The sequence below is a fragment of the Teleopsis dalmanni genome, chromosome 1, assembly GCF_002237135.1.
Source record: "Teleopsis dalmanni isolate 2A chromosome 1, ASM223713v2, whole genome shotgun sequence".
NCBI classification, from domain to species: domain Eukaryota; kingdom Metazoa; phylum Arthropoda; class Insecta; order Diptera; family Diopsidae; genus Teleopsis; species Teleopsis dalmanni.
Window position 1 is genome coordinate 212,022,924 of NC_051846.1, and position 23,127 is coordinate 212,046,050.

Below are 23,127 nucleotides of genomic sequence, written 5' to 3' on the forward strand. Positions count from 1 at the left end.
TAACTGACAATTATCGGATACTTACTAATAAATTTTATCTTTATTTATGCTTTTAAAACAAATTAAACAAATTGGCAAAAGTAATATATCAATTCATTGAAGAAACTGATGAAATATGTTTCAAATGTGTGTAGATATTAAATGTGTGTAGATATTAAATACGTATCATATATTGAATAAAACTTAGTAACCATCAATACTTTTACTAGCGCAATTGTCAAGCAACGAAGGCAGTTAACCAGTTTCGTTTAGCATCCAAAAAAAACTGACACTAACACTTCCTGACCGAGTTTTGGACACGAATTCGTTTCAGAGCTAAAACGCGAGGCTTACATTACTTCTGAGACTTTTTTTTAATTGCAGAGCATGGTGGTCAATCCAAATTTCATCGGTAATGATAACATGATTCAGAAAGTTTTAAATATTTATCTTTTCAAATTCGTTTTTGTTGCATTGTTAGCAAATGCAGAACGCATACTACCCACAGCCTTTTTAAACTCAAAATTGTATATAAAATATGACCCACTGTGCCTAACGAAAGTATTGAGCTCTTCAAAGCCTCTCGCAGGCAATCGACGATCTTCCAAAATTAAAAAAAAAATGAAGTACAAGTCCTTATGTTGCAATAGCAGATGCATTTGTTCGTGAAGGTGGCAGGAGTTTTATATTATGATATGTCCGGATTAGATTAGATTTTAAAACGGGTTGGGAACTTGTCACACGTCACTGCATTCTTTGAGGATTATAAGTGACATACCCACTTTAGTTCCATAGACGAGTAGCAGTTAATAACGTCATTATGTCCTTTGCAGAGCTGTTGTCTAATTCCGTTATAAGTGGATGGGCAGTGGATAAGTACCGAAGTCTGAGTCTGATTTGACTATGCATTAAAACTATTAACTATAACAGTTATTTAACTTGAAAACAATAATATAAATAATATTTTCTAAAAATTAACAAAAAACTACTTGTCAGATATATTTTTTCTTTTGAAAGTATATTCAATAGCAATAAACAATCATTGTTATGATTAAAATTTCAATTAAACAAGTATCAATCATTAGCTACAAATTGTTAATAACACAAGTTGATATTTAACTTCAGTGCAATAGTAAGAACAATATACAAACTTTTAAAAAACTATTTTTATTATTTTTTAAATAATATAACATGAATAATAATTACATTGCATAAAGTTCACTGCAAAAATGAAGCTTTAAAAAGCAATCGCATGTTACTTATTGAAGTAGAAATTTTAGCAAAAAATAAAAAATAAAATAAAAATAAAAAAAAATAGTTTTATATATTTTATATAAATTTTCGGAATGTGTTGATTAATCACGATGATTATGTTAATACTAATAATTATGCTATAAATGAAATGAAATACGTGTTCAGTACAGTGGTGCGCTATGAAGTTGCAAGTTGTGCTGACAGCAGTAGTCAAAAACATTTAAAAAATGATTATGAATATAACAATAAAATATATTTTTTTTCAAAAAAATTTAATATCTTTAAGACTATGTGAGAGTTGTCAGCATTTTATATTTTTTGTTACACACATACTATTTTTTTAAAAGCAGCATTATTATGCAAAATAATTTATGCTAAAATGGCTTATTCAAACCAACAGTCAATCAAGTCAAGTCAGTAAGTCAATAAGCACTTTTACAACTTAAATAAATTATATGAATAGTGTGAACCTTAAAAAATTCAGACATAAAAAGACATTCTTTTTCGATTATATTATTGAAATACTCGTAAATATTCTCTCATGATAGTATTAAATTTCAACGCCATCATAAATATTAAATGCTGAATGCCAAGTATTATTATTTAAAATTAAGTTAACAAAAGCATCAATTTGTTAATACAATTATTAATTTATATATATATATATAAGACTGAAGTTGAAATGTCTGCTGCAAATTGGTCTTGCTTTTGTTACTAAAAATACATCTGAAATGTAGCTAGAAGGCAAACATTTTTTTAAATAAAATATAAAACTTGTTTTATTTCTTTTAATTAAGAATTTGAATATTTAACGGTTCTTTTGCTAAAAATTTGTGCTAATGATATGCAAAACTTAAACAAATAAGAAATTTATTGAATCGAATGCTTAAAAAGATACTATATCTCATAAAATATTAAATAGCACATCGAAAATGGAAAAATAAATAGAATTTTATGTTTACAACTTTCTAAGGTAGAATTTTTAAATCTAAAGAATTGAAAGTTTATGTAGTAAAAATTGTGTTTATTAAAAAAATTTTAGATTTTTTATTTCCAAACTTTAATAGATTAAAATCTTTCATTTCCAACCTTTAATAAATGAAGACTATTTCGAAAATAATTACTACACTTCTCATGCTTACACAAACTTTTAACGAACAGTTCTTATAGCTTCAACAAAGGTAGATTGAATATAATTAATTAGAAATTAGTATAATAATTTTAAATGATTATAGAAAAAAATAGAAATAAACAGGGTACCAGCTCCCAACGGAGTGGAGCACTGCGACCATGATTGATCTTTTGTGCTGAAACAGATCCTAACCGAACAGAAGACATTCCGCCTTCCGAAAAACAGAATGTCAGACGTTGAGAACCTCCCAATGTCAAAAGGGGAGATTAGTTCTCGACCCAGTAACATCCTCCATAGAGAGTGTCGCTGAAAGTCTCGTCTGCTTTTAAGCAGAGTTGACAATCTATTTCTTCGGACAGACCCATTTTGTTAAGATGATAACACAGTCCATGGTGATCCGTTAAATATCCCACCAGCAAATTCAAGTCTGTTCTGATGAAGATACCTTACCATAAATATAGGGACGAACCAACCCTTTAGCCCGACGTTTACCTGGAATGTCGCGCCAGTAGCGACTTCTCTCTACTGAAAAACATTTATCAATCAGAGATCTAGTTGTAGACTAACTTAATCCATACTATGGCTCTGGTCCACAGAGTTGAAAGGTAGACCCTGACTACGCAGACTCATTACTGCAATACTAGATAAGTGAATGGTTACAAGTGAATGGATCTAACAGTTTCTACTACTGAAGAGTATATATAAATAGTATTTAGATGTGAAATAATTAACGTCTGAAGGCAGCTTTTTAATTAAGTGTTATAGAAATTGATTTTATATTTTGTTTATTTTGTCTCTCAAAAAAGCTACAAAATAGCAAAAAAAAAAAAAAAGTGTAATAATTAGTTTACATTAAAACTTGTTGATTTATTTAAGTTATTTTTACTTATATCACATCTCTTTATTTTGTACCTCATTAAAACTTCTCAAATTTAAATTCAATTTTAATTTCGTGAATAAAAAGAATGAGCTTATATTTTTATTGATTATTGTCATGTAATTTCACAAATATATATATACATAAAATTTTAAGAATTTACCGAGCATATCTATGGTAAATACCGCTGTAATAAGTGTATATCTACCAGAGATGTGCATTAAGCTACTTGCTTGCTTATAGTGTGATATTGTAGGCCTTTCTACCTTATACATATGAGATTCTATACTACTAAAAATATATAACTCCTCACCTTGCTTTTTCAAAATTATACCAAATCAGTGCACTGAATATATCGATATATTCGAAACCAGTGCTTGGATCTTGAAAAAGTTAAAATTTTTCATATTTAAACTTATTTAAATAAAAAAATGTTTTTTACTTCTATTATATATTTTTCTACCATCTTAAAGTTATATATACCAACAGATATTATGATTCATATCCCATTTTATTAGCCAGTTTACAAATAAATTACATTTTGTTGCCTTGAACTTGAAAAATCGACTAATAAGCAATTTTTTTTATTTTTGTCCAAAAAAACTTTTTTGGCAACGCAATCTCAAAATTATAAAATAAAATACTTATTTATGAGGAACTCTAAATCAAAACTGAAAGTTAAAAACTTTTTTAATTCATATCTGAACTGTTGAAAAGTATTAAATACTTTTGCTTTTGACGGTTAGGACTATACCCAATAATTTGTGTTAAATTTAACAACAAGCAATTAAGTGTCAAACTTTTAAACTTGTCCTATTGAAATATAATTCAAATATTTAAATTGAAAATAAAAAAAAAGAATTTTTTTGCTGTTTTGAAATGTTGGCGACGATATTGCAGTTACAGAAAATATGCAAACGCTGTACTTTTAAGCAAACACTTGACAAAAAAGTATGCATTTTACTGGTTTTTGGAAAACCATAAATGCAGCATTGCGAATTGATTCGATACGCGTTGCTACTGCCAGGGAAAGCAAATGCCAGTCAGTCAGCCACCAATTTGTTGAATCCCAAGTGTGAAGGCGTTTTGGCCAAGTTTGAAAGCTATAAACAATACAACCAAACAGGCGGAAAGGCGGGAAGGCAGGGAATGCATAGTAATTGCGCCCACATTCTGAGCTGCTGCGATTTGTGTTTTATCTACTCGTACACAAAAAAAAAGCGGCGCTGAAATGTCTTTAATAACTTTTTTTACATATTTAATTTATAAATTAATAACAAATCTCAAAATAATTATAATAATAAAAGAAAATAATTTATGGAAAGCCATAAAAAAACTTTTGGACTTGAATTTGGGAAAATAGAGATTCATGTTGTATATTGTCACGCAGTCTTATGCATTTTTATTTCATTTTTGATCACATCTCGTAGATGCACAACTCTACGTGCTTTCGTTACTGGCGTCAAATAATGGTAGATAGTTATCATGATAATGATGATTATAATGATTATGTTGTTGATAATAAAATTAAGTGTCAATAATGCTTTCAAAATTTGTTTTAAAATGTGAGTTGCTATACTTCATTCAAACTTAATTGAGCAGTCTACCTTGAGCGACCTTGAATATATATTCATTTGATTTCAGATACAAGATACACAATTTTTATAAAGCTTCTTTGGAAATTTATGTTTTCGATTGTGACATTTTATGAGTAATGTAACTATTTTAGTTTTTATCACAAACTGAATAGATATCTGACGCTGAAGTTATTATTGGTAGTGGACATAAAACAATTCTGATTAATTTTTAGGATTGTCGAAATTGTTGTAATTTGTATTTAACTTCATCATTTTTATATCAGTTGTCAACTGAATAGCATAAAATATTGTCAGACATGATATATTATATTTTTTTATTAATCGATTATATTAACTTCTATTTTTGTTGAATCAAATCTATAGCAGTGGGTTTTAATTGCGTTGGTGTGGACAAACACAAAAATTGCGGTTAATAAAAAACTTTAATTTGGACATTGTTTAAAAAAGTTATACTCTCAAAACTATAAAAAAATATAGTAGAATAAATTTACAATTTAAATAAAGAAACATTAGCAATTTAATAGTGTTTCATTGTTGACACGAGCAAACGCCAACATGAAATGCCTTGAAAGGGCGTTAGAAGTTTCTAACAAATTAAATGCTTTGATTAGACTAAAAATTTAAATGGATTAATTGTGTTTTTATTGATTGTTTTGTAATTTACTCAGCTAAATATACACTCAGGTTGCAGTTTTTGTAGACATTTATTTATAATTTACATTTAAAAAAAACCTTCATGGCTAATAATATAGCTGTGTATATAATTAAAAAGGCAAAAATGACGTATGAGTAATAAAAATATACTGTGTTGCGTTTAATAAAGATTACTCATACGCAACAAGGTTCATCAAGTCATTATAATACATCATATTTTTTTTATTATACTACTTTGTAATAAACTCAAGACAAATACTAAATGTATAATCAGTTTAATATAGTAAGAAAACCTTAGAGAATATAATCAACTAAATTGTTATTGTAAAATTCAATGTAAAGAGATAATGAATATGGTATTAATACGCATATGAATTTAAATGATTAAAGGATAAATGATTTCCAAAATATGTCAAACTGAATTGATCCCAAGCATAACATGATTATTTAAAGATTTGCCATTTTAAAATCTAAACTGTTTAACAACCGCTGAACATGATAAAGCTGTGAAAATTTACCATATATTTAACTGTGTGAATGTACTTAGATGTTCATGTTCGATTTGGTAATCAATGCATTTTCATACCATTGTATGTGTAACTTAATATAATCTAACTGATTACATGGCGGTAAGTTTTTATAAATTTTTATATTAATAATGTGTTAATGTCCACATATCTGTCTGTAATGGAGGAAGTTTCTAAATAGCAAAGAGATAATAATATTGAAAATTTTTAATGCATTTTCACATATGTCAATAGCGAAGTTCTCGAAATCTTCGTATAAATTCATCGACCTAAGATAAAACAATACTCTTTTGATCATTTTTTTATTAACCAGTCTGAAGGATTTTGTCAGTAGTATTGAGAGTCTTGTCAAAAGCAACGCAGCCGAAGAACAAAGCTGGCCACAATATTTGTTTTTTAAATGGACAATTTATTTTTGAAGTCAAGCTTGCGAATAATTAATATTAAGCAAATATGAATAATAGTTATTAAATAAAATGCAAAGTGAAAAATTTTATTATATTACAAAGAGAAGTATGACAGTTAAGCTTAAAAATAATATAAAAATATAGAGCAGAAATATTTTTATTTAAAAATAATAATATAGTATCTCGTTGTTCGCTTAAACTACATTTAAATGTGCCATTAATTTAGATAAATTTAAAAAAAAAATAAATTAATATTATTGATTATTTTCTAATGAATTTAAAGAGAATTACTAATTATAATTCATCTTAATGAGTACGGGATACCAAGTAAAAAATTTTAATAAATTTTTAATTTTTTTTATCTCAAGCAATACAAGTATTATTATATCTTTCAAAACCAATTTGAAAAAAAAATATCTAGACACAAATTCGAACTTTTAAATTGCAGTTCAGATTCAAGCATCTAAAATTTATTTATAAAGTAAAAAAATCAAATACTCAATGATGCAATCATCACTCAAAAACATGTTTTAATTTAAGCGGATTAATTAACAATTTTTAATTTATTTTATTTGCTTTTAAATGCCAAAAAAATATAAAAAGAATACTGAAATAAACGATAAAGAAATGAATAAATCGTAAAATAATTGAAATGTTTAACAAACAATTTTATTGTGCTAAAAATAAGTGAATGAAACTATTATTAAAATTAATATTTAAACAACAACTTAATTGAAATGGGAGGAGAAGTAGGAGGATAGAAAGGCAATCAGTCTCACTCAGTAGGTAGAATTTTAGTTAAGAAGAAGCAAAGCTGAAGCTACCGAATAATGACGTAAATATTCAATGTTTTGGTTGAACGTTAAAATGCTTAATCATCAATATTTTAACGCTTCAATTAAAAAAATATAATTATAAGAAAATAAGTTGAAAGCAATTTAATTAAAATTATTTATTTTGAAATAAATTAATTGTTTTTTTTTTAATGTTATTTTATAATATATTGCGTGTCTATCACGATTTACAGAAATACAGTAATGGGGTTGGTTGTATCTTGAAGATTGGTGGGTGGATTACGACAAATTGTCGCATGTGTAAAAACTGTCAAACAAAATAATAAAATAAACGATGTAAATGAACTTGACATTGTCGAGCTACAACAAATTGCTTATGTTGATGGCAAATAAAATAATTAAAATAATACACAAAAAAGACAAATTGATTTGGTTGACACAATAAAAATTCCTGAATTTATTTATTAACTACAACTCGACCAATTGCGTGTTATTATACTATAAGACAAATTCTACAAAAATATCTTAAAACGATTCAGTTGTCGAAAATTTACTATGCAAACATATCAAAAAAGAAAAATGCTACAAGTTTCTGAGAATAATATGAAAATAAATGCCAAAAAGAAAAAATAAATTGATATTTGATAATAAATGTTTGGTTTAATATTTATTTGTGACTGATATTTGGATTTATCTTTTATTTCAATGTATGTTTAAACCTTACAAAACCAGGTGTTCAATACAAAACCATTAAAATGATTTTTATGGGACATCTTACAGTAGCTACCAAATAAATTTCACTTTTATATTTTCAATTTCATATGAAAAGAAGTTAACATGACTGTTTATGTCACACCTCATTTTGCAAAAAGGTATGGACTTATCACACCGTTGTACCAAATCTCTCACTTGTGAGCTTTTACGTCCCTAGGAGGCACAATATTTTTTGTTGGCATACCCACTAAGTGAGAAATGGCTTCACTATTGAAGAAAATTCGCCGTGAGTAGGAACCACCTAAATATATAGAAGCCTTTAGTGCTAGTTCCGTTTGACGTATGTCACTACATAACATATATATAAAACAATGTTGCCAAATAAGGACCACGAAATGAATAAACCTTTTTTTTGACTTTATATCTTTAAGAGTTCTATATAAGATTTGGTGTCACATTGAAGCTCAATTTAGTCGAACTGTTGGTGACTACAATAAATCGGCATAGTAATTTAGCATTACTTCAAATTTGTTTGTTGGACTATTGAAATAGAAGCTTTTGGGTTTGTATTATTATAACAAAAATTATAAACCAATTTTAATCGTAACAACAATAGTTTTAAGAATTAAACAGTTTCTTTACAGCTTACAGAAATGAGAAAGTTAAGTATGTATAATTTAAGAAGAAATAGTTAATAAAATTTAATAGGCATTTCGATTAGTTACAATTTATTTATAAATGTTAAACAATGTCCATACTACCTAAAATAAACAAATCATTTGATGAATATGTAAAAAATAAATAAAAAATTTAAATGAAATGTAAATGTAAACAAGGTAATAATATTTAAGACATAAAGAAGTGCCGAGCATAAAAAATTTTATTTATTTTATTATTTACAATCCAAAAAGAAGATGCATAAATTAATATCGTGAAGAAAATAGAAATTACAGATACTACCACCACAAACGTGTGTACCCGCATCGATATATGCAACGCTAACCAAATCCAATATTGTAAGAGGCGTTTAAGAAATATTTCTGCAAACTAGTGGCGCCGTCTGCGTTTGCATTGATAATACTAGAAACAATACGAACATTAATAACAATACTTCCACCGCCATTACCACCGACACCGTTACTACGCTATCGACAACTAAATAAACGCCCAAGGCATGTGAACTATTTGCGTGCAGATATGCTTCGGTTGATTGGCATGAGAAAAGCTTATCGATAAATTTAATTTAAGAAAAAATTTTAAAATCTCAAAAAATCGGTGAGCAACTAAAATATATTAAAAACAAAATTTAATTAAAATTTTGAAAATTTAACTTTAAAGTATTTATTTTTATTTTTGACATCTGCAATTATTTTCTTACAGTAACTGATGTAAATTATAAATATAAAATTTAAATGGGTGAGATACAATATAAGGTTTGTATATATGTAGAGACTTGTAATCTGTATTTAAAAAAGTGTTGTTCTTTAATAGATTATGAAGGATAACAAAATTATACTCTTCATTTAAGAGAGACATGCAGTGATACTAGGCACACACCTAATGGAAGTTTGATATCTGCTATACTTATTTAAAACTGATATATTATTAAGAAAAAAATATATAAATAAATATTCTGTTTTTCATATAATTAATAAGTTATTAATATCTAATTTGAGGAGTGGAACTAAATTTTTCGCAAATAATTAAGAATACTAACCATTTTGAGTAGTCGACGTTTAAACATATTGCATAATTAAACACAACAAAAAAAAAAAACAAAATTTAGTTCAATAAACTTAACGGAATTCCGCTCTATTGACCTAATCGTATATATCACATTAAGTAATAAATTCGAAGAAATATACTAAACTATTTTCTACTCGAAATCATTTGAAAAATGACACAGAAAATATTTTGTAATTATAAAATTTTAAGGTAAAGTTTAGCCGATAGCAATAAAAACATTACATGAGAGGAGAATGGGATATCAATCAATTTTACAACCACTTGATCGATAGAATTTATGAATTTCATCTATAATGAACATTAGTTGAATATCTACATAAACTAAGACTTTATGAACAGTTGAAAAAGAAGAAAATAGAATACATAAATAGATCTTAATACATCTAACAAACAAAAAACATTTAGCACCGGTTCATTGATAAATTGAATAAATTGAAGAATTGAAGATGAACGTACTAACGCAAGAAGATAGTTTACATAAAAGATGCTTGCAGACCTTAAATATGAAATAGATTTAAGATATTGGGCAAAAGGAATATTAAATTATATATGGTAAGTTAATTTTGCTATTGCACAGCACAGCTGGTGTTCTACAACATCTAAAAACTGAATGATCGTTAAAATTGTAATTCGAATATTCTATGACCGCCAACACCTCCAATGGAGCTGCTCATAATGTCCAACATACACATTCTTTTCTAGAAACACGCAAATGTGACTCATTTTAGACACGTAACAGAACGAAAATTAATGTGTATCATTAATTTGGGTCATCGTAAAACTAATGTTGAAGTCAAACATAAGGCAACCTAACAAGAAACATCATAAACAAAGGGTGATGAACTTGTTCTTACACAAAAACTCTTATGTTCATAGCATTTGCATAATTTGTCGATTATTATTTTAGTTTCGATTACAAACCATTTAATACCAGATAGTATAACTATATCGTTTGCCATGCCCAGCAGCTCAGCACTAATTTCTGTGTCAATTAACGGTCTCTTGTTTGCTTGTACAAAATAAAATAAAATAAATAAATAATAAAAAAAATACCTTTTGTAAGTGCGAATACAATAAACATTAAAAATTCCTTGCTTTATAGTTTTATACACGCGTCTATTCTACAATTTTCTTTTTGTATCTTTTTTGTTTTTGTTGCGTTTTTATTAATATGAACATATGAATTTAGCATTAAGGCATTTAGATATGCTTAGTTGCAAGTTGCACTTGCGCATATCAATTTAACTATACCATGCAGCGAAATGCAAAATGCAAAATACAAATAATCCAACTACGTCAACATGCATTAATTCCTACAAAAAGTGAACAAAACAAAACATTTATAAAGTGTTTCTGATAAATTTGCTTAAGTTTGTAAATATTGTTGTGGTAAATATAGAGAATCACGTCGCCACATAGTTGCATGGTTTCCAACAAACAGACCAAACTACAAGATGTAACAAACCATATACCCTGACAGCGAAAATTTGTCTTGATTATCTTTGTGCAGTGAAAAAATTCTTTTAAGTTATCAACCGTGAATAATGCCGTATGTATGCATTTGTCATAATAAACATAACATAATGTACCTCTTAACCAAACATAATAATGATGTTTTTGATAATGATGATTCAGATGACGTTGAGAACAACAAAGATATTGTACAGAAGCATCAATGCTCAAGAAAAATCTTCCGTATGACCATCAGATGTGATTTTTGTAGGCGCGAATATAGACATGCGTATATTTTACATATGAATATAATAAATAATTCTTAACTAACGTATGCTTTCTTTCATCTATCTGTCTATCTATAGCAAACTTCATCGCTAAAAATAATAACAATAACCATTATTTTTGCAATAACCCATGTAATTTCACACTTTCTTTCCAATGATGGATGTTCAACGGGAATGGTATACCAGTTCGTTATTAATGAAGCCCTCTAAAATCTAAATTCAGTCACTAATAAAATTTCGGGATTGTTATCTTCTATATTCGTACCACAAATAATTTTTTTAAATAAATAAGACTATATATTGGATAATCTGTCTTAGTAACTTTGGTTTTTATCAAACTTACGTTACATTTGACTTGTGTCCTTAGTCTTTCCTGTCATAAGTAATATGAGGAAATTTTTTCTAATTAATACTTTAATAAATTTGAAAATATATATCTAAAAATTGTGACGCATAATTCCGGTACTTAAATGATAGTGAATGAAATATTTCGCAAGGTTTCTGTGGTTTTAGTTTTTCTTCCTAAAATACTGAACTAATGAGTGGTATTACATTCGTTTAAAGAAGTAAAAACTTTTAAATACTACATTTATTGCTTATTGCGTTCATACCACACATTTGGGGTTATTAAAAGATCAACGGAAAAACCATCATTAATTAAAAAATAGCATCAACTGAAACCATAAAAACTTTACCATTGCGTGTCAAAATCATGCCAAAACCAAAGGTTAACACCTCGAAAATTGAGAATGTTCATTCGAATGATGAGCATCAGCCGTAAAGCCACAGAAATGAACTTTATTGCAAATCAAAGCCACTAATTTAAATTGTAGGCAACTTAAAGGCTGAAGAAACCTAAACCATGCGATATCAACATTTTGAAGGCAATCAGCGATACGCAAATTGTTTAAACTAAAACAAATACACATTTGTTAGTATATCTTATTTTATTATAGGTATATATAAAAGTACAAATTCCAATAATTGCAAAAACCAGTCAAGTTATATATAAATAAATAAAATGTAATATTGTTCACTTTAATATATTCAAATAATTTGTAAACGCAGCTCAACGTATAATCGCGTATACGGGCATACGAAGTCAAGAGATTAAACCATGAGATACCCACAGAGTTGACTGCATGACAAGATAGTCGTCGTATACCAAACAACACTATATATTCATGCCAAATAAACCCCACAAACACTTATGAAAATTTTACCGTAAACAAGTTTTCAAAGCATTTCAGATTTTTACTAGATCAACGTTCACTCAAACATTAGCTTGATCAGCGTATTTACCTGAAACGACCTTTGAAAATATTTGCTGCTGCTTTTGCTGTTGATGTTGCAGTTGCTAGCTCAACTACCACAAACAATAACAATGCAAACGCCTGCAGTTTGCTGCAATGCACTGAAATGCATATTGCCAGCGCTTAAATTACAACATAAAGTATGGCTTTGAACACATTTACCACTCTTCAATGAGACAGACGAGACTAGACAAAGCTAAACTAAGATAGGCTTGGCTTGGTTTGGTTAGTTTTTTTGATTAAGCTTAGCTTTACTGGACTTTGTTAGTAAGTAATACTTTGTAGTAATTTCAATATGCAAGAAGAAGCCAAAGATTGTTGCTCTCCCGCCCCCTAAAATATCAAACTGACAACCTGGACATCCTCATGCGATTGCGTGAAATTTATGCTCAAAAAGGAGGCATATGGGTGAAAATATAAGCAATTCGATACCGATACCGATACCTCTTCCAGTGCAATTTTAATGCAATACGAACGCATGCTTCATATGCTGCGATAAAGTTGCAACATGTTGCCATGCCAGACGTTGCGCATCCGTCTATCACACTGCAGTTTACTGGCGTTGATGTGGATGAAGTCCAAGATAAGTTAACTGATGTCTCAAACATACTTTAACGTTTAGTTTTACCGGTTAAGAATAATGTAAAAATCTCCATGCAAAAAGTAGTTGTATTTTTCTTTTTCTATTCTTGCACGGGATGGATGTATTCGTGTAAATGTATCCGCTTTGCATCAAATGAATTGATTAATAAATGCAAAGTTATTAAAATTAGCTGTCATTTTATGTGTTAATGCATGTTTACTACTTAAATGATTAGCATAGATTTTTGATATTTCATTTATAATTGGCAAACAAGTATCTTTATGACTTCATTAAGTATTTAAAAATTTGTACTCACACATTGTTGTGGAGTTGAGAAAGATGCTTTATGATATTAAATTTCTCTAGTTCAGAAAATTGAGATATAGTAAAAAAAGCTTAGAAAGTTAAGATCCTTTTTTTATGCAATATTAAAATATTATTTCTTGGATTTTTAATATATTGAAAATTTGAAGAGAAAGTATGTCTAACTTATTGAGTACATGAGCTACGTATTCGCAAAACAAAATTAAAAAACAAAAAACAACACTTACCGCAGGTGTAAAGAAGATAAAGAATGGTTAAATATTCGTAGCATGTAGCACTTACTCAACTATATAATTGCAAACACTTCCAAGAAAATATCGTGCGCTAGAGCATCTCACTTCTATATTGAGAGAGTTACCAGATCTAAAGGGAACGCTTGGATAGCCGTGAGTAAAATTAGTTGATCTATTTGTAATGGTCGCATTACAAACAGCTTGGAGTAATATTGGACTCAAGATTGAACTTCAAAAGCCATTGCAATTCGGCAAGTACAGACGCTTTAAATATGAATATAGAAGTTTCGCGTTTAATGCCTAATACTAAATATTTTCACGAACGAATGCGACAGATGCTTTCTAATGTAGTATGTTAATTGTGTTGAAAGCAGTACCTATCTCGGCAGATACTAACATTTACTTCTTAAAAAAGAAGAGGAATACCTAAAATCTGTGCCATAAGCGTAGCCGGCTGAGTAAAGCATACTATAAAACAGTAAGACAAATTTCACAAAAAATACTAATCGATATTTTGACTCATTCTAGCAAGGACTAAGTAATTGTCAAAATCAACACTAAACAAAACGATTTAAGAAGCAAATTTCATTAACTGAAAGGCAACAACGATTGCATAATTCATAAAAAGGACGTTTTACCAACCTACCATGGGCTTTCGATACTTTATTTTTAAATACTATGTCACTTATTAAATTTACAGTATAATAATTTGAGTTTAATATATTTTTGTAACTTCTGTAATTGTATAAAAAGTTAAATATTTCTTTTTCAAATTTTAAGCTTAGTATTCATTTTATTTCTACTTTTACATTCACTTTTATATTGCAACTTACATGAACTCGTACGTCATCCATAAATAACTAGACGAGCTAATTACAAGAATTAAAAAGTCAACAAATTAAACTTTTTCCATTAACTTTCACCAGCCAAATAATCGAATACATTTACGACATCAAGCAGCTATCAGCCAACAACCAAGAGCTTAAACGTCTAACAGTCTAACAGTCTACAATCAGCATTTGCTAAATGATCATTTTTTGCGTGTTTACGCGTAATAAAGTATATTCGTATACTAAAAAAATATTAATACTAACAGAAGATGAAAAAGTCTTTAACATTCCAATGTCACTTTTTGTACGCCATAAAGAATCAAGAAGCTATAGCCATTAGCAGCCTGTAAGATATAACAAACGATCAGCATTGGAGCATTGGTAGCAGTAAAAGGAAAATGCCAGCCACAAGTATCTCAACGAAAGTCGCCAACAATGTTGCACTATGCTGGCGCCTTCAGATCAGCCAAAGAAAGATCTTGCAACGTAAAATTCTTAATATGCAACGCGTTAAAGTGACAGTTTTAAAGTAAAGACAACAAAAGTTTTTTCGATGTTGTTGGCATCTCGCAGCAGCGCAAGCACAAACGCTGAAAGTATTTTTAAAGTAAAGCAAATTACTCGCTAGAGCTGAAGAAACCAAAATCATAAAAATAGAAGAGAAATATGACAAGCCGCTATAAATTAGAAGTACAAGTACTCATACAAACTCATACAAATGTCAAGTCACGTCATGCATTAGGAAATCTTTTGAAAAGAGTTAATGACATTGCCGCACTTTGAACTTCAACTAGTTGCGGGCATAAGAGTAGCAAAATCGTACAACAACCCAGTTGGGCAGTGTTAGGAAAAGATTCTTGAATGTGCAGTTGAGCACATTGAGATTGAAAGAATCAAAACGGTAAAGCTGTTGAGCTTTGTACACAAAATTTCAAGTGGAAAGTTGTTTGAATTTCATTTTCTGGTAATTTCGAAAACCGTTAACACTGTCGTCTTGAGGTTGTCGACTTTGAAGCAATAGCTACAAAGATCTTATCCATCAATATCTACAAAGGTAATTGTACAGTAATTGTATAGAAATTACTTTGAAATTATATGTCCAAAGGGTATACTTAGGCGATGGTTTTCATTTCAGTTTTTGATGTACTCGTACGTACTGCTATAAAATCTTTGCTCCTTCGAAAGAATTTTCATCGATTGATTAAAGTTCATATATAATTTTTCAATCAATCGAAACCTTTTATTTCGCTAGACGAGTCATGAAGTAGTGTTGTATGACAGTACATTGTAAATTGATGTAAATTAAGTTGCAAGCTAGGGCCAAGTGAACATTCTTATTACTTTGTATAGAACAAAATATCAACTTGTGTTAAGTGTTTTCACAAATTTATTTTAATTAAATAAAAACGATGCTAAGTATTAAACTATAAATTCTAATAAAATAATCAAAATGTGGATGTGATTGATATTCTATAAAATCATTTCTTAATTCAGCTAACTCAGCTAAATATGAATAACAGATATTAACGAACCAAATTTATCAGAACTATTTGTAAAGTTCACTTAGAAGTACAATGACAAAAAAACCTTAAGTCTGTCTTGTTATTGATGGAATTTTTTTTCCAGCTTGGCTTGAAAGTTCATCAACATTTGAGCTGGTTGATTTAATATATCCGAAATGACTTGTCATTTCAAGCAGAACATCAGACAAACATTCAGAGCACACATTACCTTTTGAAGAGTTGCTTAAACCCAATTGTTCGATTGAATTTTTATTGTCAAACAGTAACTGATGAATTTGTAGCTGTAAAAATATCGCTTTATTTTGATGAATTACAATTCCAGTGTAATAAGTTTTTGTGTATTTTTCTAAAATAAAATTTGAAGTAATATTGAGCTGATGTGTGTTTCTTGTACTAATAAAACAATTATTTGTTATTCCAAAATGATTTTAAAAGTATAAGCATAACAAACTTTCTGCTGCTATATGGGGTCTCTAACGTTGCACTTGGACATATGGAAACTTATTAGACTTCTTAAATTACTGCTTGCCACCCAAATTGTTTTAAGTAAATTAACAGCATTTAGCCACGGTCAATAGCGGACAATTTTTGTTTTGACATAGCCTCAAAAGTGTATGCCCAAGTGACAATGAACATTGTTATTTGTTGTTTCGACTAACCTAATACAATATTGTTACATGCAACTGCAATAGAGCAACGTTAAAACAAACGTTAACCAAACATGACACAAACTTTGCCAATGATTTTGCGGCTTTTGCTTTGTTTATAATTTTTAGATTTGTTGTTGTTAGTTTGTTAGTTGTTATAAGTGCAGCTGTAGCAACAATAACAGCAACAGCCACAGCAGCAGCAGCAGCAACATTGTAGTATTGCAACATTACAGTTTCAGGTTCGATGAATTATATTGATTTGTGCGCTTGATATTGTTTCTCTAGATGCCGCGATATTTCACTTTATGCCATGTTTTCTTGCTAATAATCAATTGGCGCCAATGTTGCGGTATAGGTGAGGTACAATGGATAGATACATTTAAGATTGGCAAAGTTGCCGCCACCATATACGTGCAGCATATTTTTCTTTTTTTATTATTTGGCTCAGCAATTTTCCACGGATTCAGCTTTTAATTTCAGCGAAACATTTTTTTCTGAGTTAATTTTATATTTGGATTATAAGATAGATACAATTTATGCCACGTTCGTTAGATCTAGTTATAGCAGACGTGCATAAGGGCTCGTCAATATGCAGGAATGCATAAATTTAGATTTTTTCTAAAATTAGCATGAACATTTTTTACAAAAAAATAGTTCTGTCATTTTATATATATACAATACATATATATTTTTTTTGCATATGTTAGTATTGGAATTTTTATATATTTTGTGTTTCGAACACCTATATTGCACATTGATATATGTTACAACATAATATTTTTAATATTATTAAATCGGACATTTACCTAGTATAAATAGTCAATAAATATCTTATATTTATATATAAGTTGAAGTTGTATAGAATATTTAAAATCTAAAAATTTTAATATATATTTTTATATATTGTCTAATGTAATATGAAATCACATTTTAAATCTTGTTTAATGGAATGAGATAAATATGTTCAGTTATAATGAACAATTTTAAAAATTTGTCGTTTTCTTTTTGCAGAACTTCGCAACGAGTGATGAATGGTGCATTACTATGGATGCTATGGTATCACCCATGTACTATTTTATGGTATATGGTTCAAGTAATAGCGGATTCAAGTAAGGAATATAAAGTAGATATTTCCAAATTTGCAATTATCCACGTTATAATAACAATAATATTAAGAATAGGTACTGACTATGGATAAAAAATTTTTAATAAACTATATCACAAATGAATCCCAGCATCTTTTTAAAAAGTATTTCACATTTTTAATTTTTATTACGATCTTAAAAAGAGAATAAAACAATAACATAAATGAGCGTGTTACGTGTTTATAGTAATATTATATATTCATATTTTCTAACTTTTTACTGTCATTATTGGAACCCGTAATCTATAAGTTCTTTTATCTATTGTGCTATTTCTATCGCTTCTTACTTGTTCAATAACTTGATTACACAGTGCTATCCAGATGGGTCGTTGACTTCTTAAATTTAACTGTCAAACAAGATAGTTTTGATATTCCATAATTATTATATATATTGGTACAGTGAGATTATAAACAGTGTTGTAATTTGTGCTTTGATAATATGAGCAAATAAACTGATCAACTTAAAGATATTCAACAAAATTAATAGTTTATTCATATTTAAAATTTAAAAGTTATAAAAAAATTAAAATATATTTACCAAATATACTGCTTTTCATACATACATTTCATTTATATATGTTTATTATATTAAAAGAATAAACGATTGCCCAAATATAAATTACCTGAAAGATAAATATAAAAACTTAATATATTAATTCATATAATAGTAACATAAAATAATAATATTCTTGTACTACAAAAACACATGTTAAAAATAACTATATATCTTATATATAAATTTATATTAACAGTATTTTTAATTAAATTCAATATACGTTGTATAGTACAGCTACCCCAAAATCTAAGCGACAACTACATATATTTTACATATACATATAATAATCCGTTTTAAGCTAAAAAAAATTGTATTTTAATGATCAGATTGTGTAGTAGCTATGTTTAAATTTGTACCGATGCGTATTTCAGTCTAAATGAATCTCAACTTCTTTGGATCTAACACCTTTATAATCTAACGTTGTTCTAAAGCTTGGATCTTAACCATCACTTTGTACAAATATGATAGCTTTATCATATTAAATATGATTTGTACTGATCGGTATTTCAGTCTAAATGGATCTCAACTTCTTTGGATCGCCGTTCTAAAGCTTGGATCTTAACCATCAATTTGTACAAATATGATGCTTTATTAAAATCTCAAGCGATCTAAATTTTGTTAAACAAATATCTGATTATTCTTTATTTTTTGTATACGTTATACAAACATCTTAACAAACTTATCCTAAGCATTTTACACTATGCATAAGTTAAGGCTTCAATAAAAAAAAACAAGAAAATCTTTATCTATAAAGTTCATTTCACAGAAAGAATCAATACAAAGTTTGGTGGGAAGAGTATGACGTACTGTCTACAAATTAAAATTTAAATTCATAAACAAAGTAATTTAATAATATAAAATTCTATGAATTTTGGTATAAATTGACTCGAATAGAAAACTCAATAAATAAATTTTAAATTTAATTACAAATATGAGTTGTCACTAACACTTTGATCACACACAAATGGAGTTAGTTTATTTTGCAGTAACTCAGCATTAGTCAATCAATTTATCTAACTATCTATTCAACAATCTAATATCTATCAATAGATCAGTCAGTCATTAGTTCGTTAATCGATATTTATTAATGATCATTCAATTTATTGTTAGTTGCAAAGTATGCTTAAACACACAGTAGATACTTGATCTTGACAGTTCGAATGTTCCGAAAATTCCGCAAATTTGTGGGAACTTGACCGGTCGGCCGATCGGCGTGTAAATAATCGAAAGATCGCGCTTGTACTCGCGTCTACTGCCACCAAAGTGTGCCAACATAACTTTTTTTTATGTAGGAATTTAATTGTTTTTAAATGAACTTTTAAATTATAACTAAAAGATATGATTTTGTTATTTATTTCTGTGCAGTTATTTTGCGCTAAATAATTCATTGTTTGCTCGACCTTGTAAATTTTTTGCCTCTATTTTATGTATTTTATTGGCTTATTGATCCAATAGCGAGGAAGTTTATCGGTTCTTTTTAATTGTTAAATTATTATTATTGTTGTTCAAATAATTTATTATTATTATTTCATATTTGTGTGAAAACAATACAGAATATTTAGCAAATTATAAACTGATTTCTTTATTAAGATAATGAATCAAGTTCAATTAGTAGCAACCGAACGTAAGGAGGTCATACACTTTGGGTTAAAAGGAAAACAAAATTTCATAAAAGTGAAGTGGATACGCTAAATTCCACAATAAGCACAATAAATATAAAAATATAACCGTTTACAAAATAAACAAACATATGATAATTCGAAAAATATTTTGAATTTTAAGCAAGAATAAAGACCCGGTGTCAGAGTCATGGACAAACGGAACGGCTAAGTTAAGATTCATAACTAAGGAGATTGGAGATTAATGATAAACCGGATACGTTTTGTCGAATCTCAAAGTGAATGCGATGTGCTAAAAACGTTTTTATATTGAACTAAATTTGATTTATGGGATTTTCTGTACTAAACTCAAAAGGTTAACAAAAAAAAAGCAGTTACTTATTTTTACGGTGAAGAACGGTCAATAGCTTTTCATAAGCACGACTTAAAATATTTTTGATTTTTGAAAAATAATAGTTTAAGGTTTTTTTTTTTAATTAACACTTTAATAAAAGCAAAAGTTTAAATACTTTAAGCAAAATGATGTATCAGTAATGCACTGAAATAAATATTATTTTAAATTAAAAGAATTTTTCTTAAGTTCACATAACAGCTCCGACAAAAATTATGATTAATATCGGTTTAAGATTTATGTGGAATTTGCATTTTAAGATTTATAAAGACCAAATACAAGTTCAAATTTTTTTTTTTAGATGTAGCAGACTTACAAACATTGGCAGTGGTGATGACATGATGAAGCAAAAGTCACTAAACGCCATTGAACTTGAATTAAAGCATTCAAAAAGATTTTTTTTAAATGGGTATTTGTTTTTTTTTCTACAATTTTAGTTTCGAAGTTTTCTTTTTTTTGTTTTTCAAAGCAATTTATTATTATTGTATATTAAAACATAGCGTCTCTTTCTTCCGATGAAACACAAATCTGATATTGTCGCAATATTTACAGAGTTCATGAACTTAAAAAGCGTTTTTGTTTTTGTTTTCATTTTTGTTGACAATATAAGAGCAACACTTACACGATATATACATCTTGTATCAATATACATCACAAACTCCTAATTCAATATCTCTTTTTCATCTTAACAATTTTAATATACGCATTTTTTAACTTCATATACAATAAACAAAGAGTATATAATTAAAAATACATTACTATATTATAATATACTTTAGTTTGAATTTAGGTTGAATCAAATTTCTTATGTATCTTATCTGCTAACAAATTTGGTAAAATATATGAAAGTGTTGATTGATTGATTAACTAGTTTTAAAATTTTCAATTTTCGGCTTGTTTTTGAGTTGTTTTTCATTTACATTCAATTCAAGTATTATTAGCCTTGAAGCGACAAATCTTAGGCCTAAACTACAGCTACTGTGCTATTAATTAACTTAATACAGCAACAAAATGCAAAGTATACATTAAGCCTAGGCATACCATCTGTAGAAAACTAAAAAACTTTAAACAAAAATTTGATTAATTTTTTTTTAAATGCCTTTAAGCTACAAAACAGACCTAAATTCTTTGATTAATTGAAGTTAAACAAAAAGACAAGCTATTATGTATGTATGTATATATATATGCAGACATTCAATTCGCAGAACAAAAGCATATATAAAGTGAATCAAGGAGACAATAACAATAAAATAACAATACCATCACCACATCAGTAGAAGCTGTAGAATAGTATTGGTCTTTTTAAGCACTGGTCAACATGATCAAGTCGCACCTCACCATAACACCTCGCTTTAGGGTAATTTTTCAACGCACTTTGGACATAGCCACGTTGCGATATTCTTAGCAACGATGCTTTTTTTTCGTAGATAATATTCAGATGCGAAAAGACAAACATACTGGTAATAATGATACTTATGATGACCGTTCCACACTTTGCATTCTCGATAAAAGAAGAAAAAACAACAAAAATATCATTACTTGTATTCGCTTAAAGGCAACCAAAAACGACCTTGAACTGTTTTTCTACATATATTCATTCAGATGTATTTGAGTGAACATAAAAAAATATCTATGGGAGTACATCAGCATACATACTGTATATAAAAATATATTTCTAGTTTTCTTAATGTTTCTATTAACAAGAAATAAAAACAATAAAAACAACAATAACAACAAACAGCAAAAAAACACTGAAGTTGTGAGTGGCAGTGATTTTTTTATGTATATATTATGAAGACATGACTGATGTATTGCAAAAATAACCTCCTTTAATGATTTGCATTGTTAAAAAGCAACAACAAAATTCTTCTCAATTCAATCAGAAAAAAATCTTAAATTCTTTAGATATTTATTTGTTTCTTGACTGATTGACTGACTAGCCTAGAGCTCCACATCACAATAACAGCAGCAGTAACAGAGCCAAAAGCAACAACAACAGCAGTAACATTGCAAGAACAACAACAAAATGAGTTATATGTTATTTACATTTGCAACAATTTCAAAATGATATATAATATACCATATTTCATATTTTGTAAATTATTTTTTTTTTTTCACTTAAAAGATAATTCGGTTGTTTTGTAGCTTAATTTACCTTAAGCACAACCCTCAAGATGGCTAGCTAGTAATCAATTATCTGAGTAAAGTCGTTGTAAGTTATTTCTTGTGGTTTTTTCATTTTTCTTAGCAAGCCCTGAAAAGTTGATCTAACAATTTGTTAAGTCAATGTAATTAGGTAGAAGCTTTTTGGTGACAAAGCAAGTCAATTTAAATACATACAATCTTTTATGTGACTAAATCATAAAGCCAAATTAATATTAAAAATATTTATTGATTTTACAAATAAAACTTAGTATGTACTATACAAATTCAGATAGCAAAAAAATAATAACTTATGACATCTATCTTAATTTGGATATACATTTTACATTATTTATATCATATCATTTTACAACACCTGTACCATTTCAGATACAGAT

The 23,127-nt window shown here is 28.2% G+C and overlaps 1 protein-coding gene across 1 annotated transcript in view; it reads right to left on the bottom strand.

Moving 5' to 3' along the window:
• LOC119667212 (death-associated protein kinase related-like) overlaps positions 1-23,127 on the bottom strand; it is a gene marked incomplete at its 3' end in the record, with an annotated part of 126,025 nt that overhangs the window by 64,027 nt on the left and 38,871 nt on the right. The gene's annotated exons all lie outside the window — the stretch shown is intronic.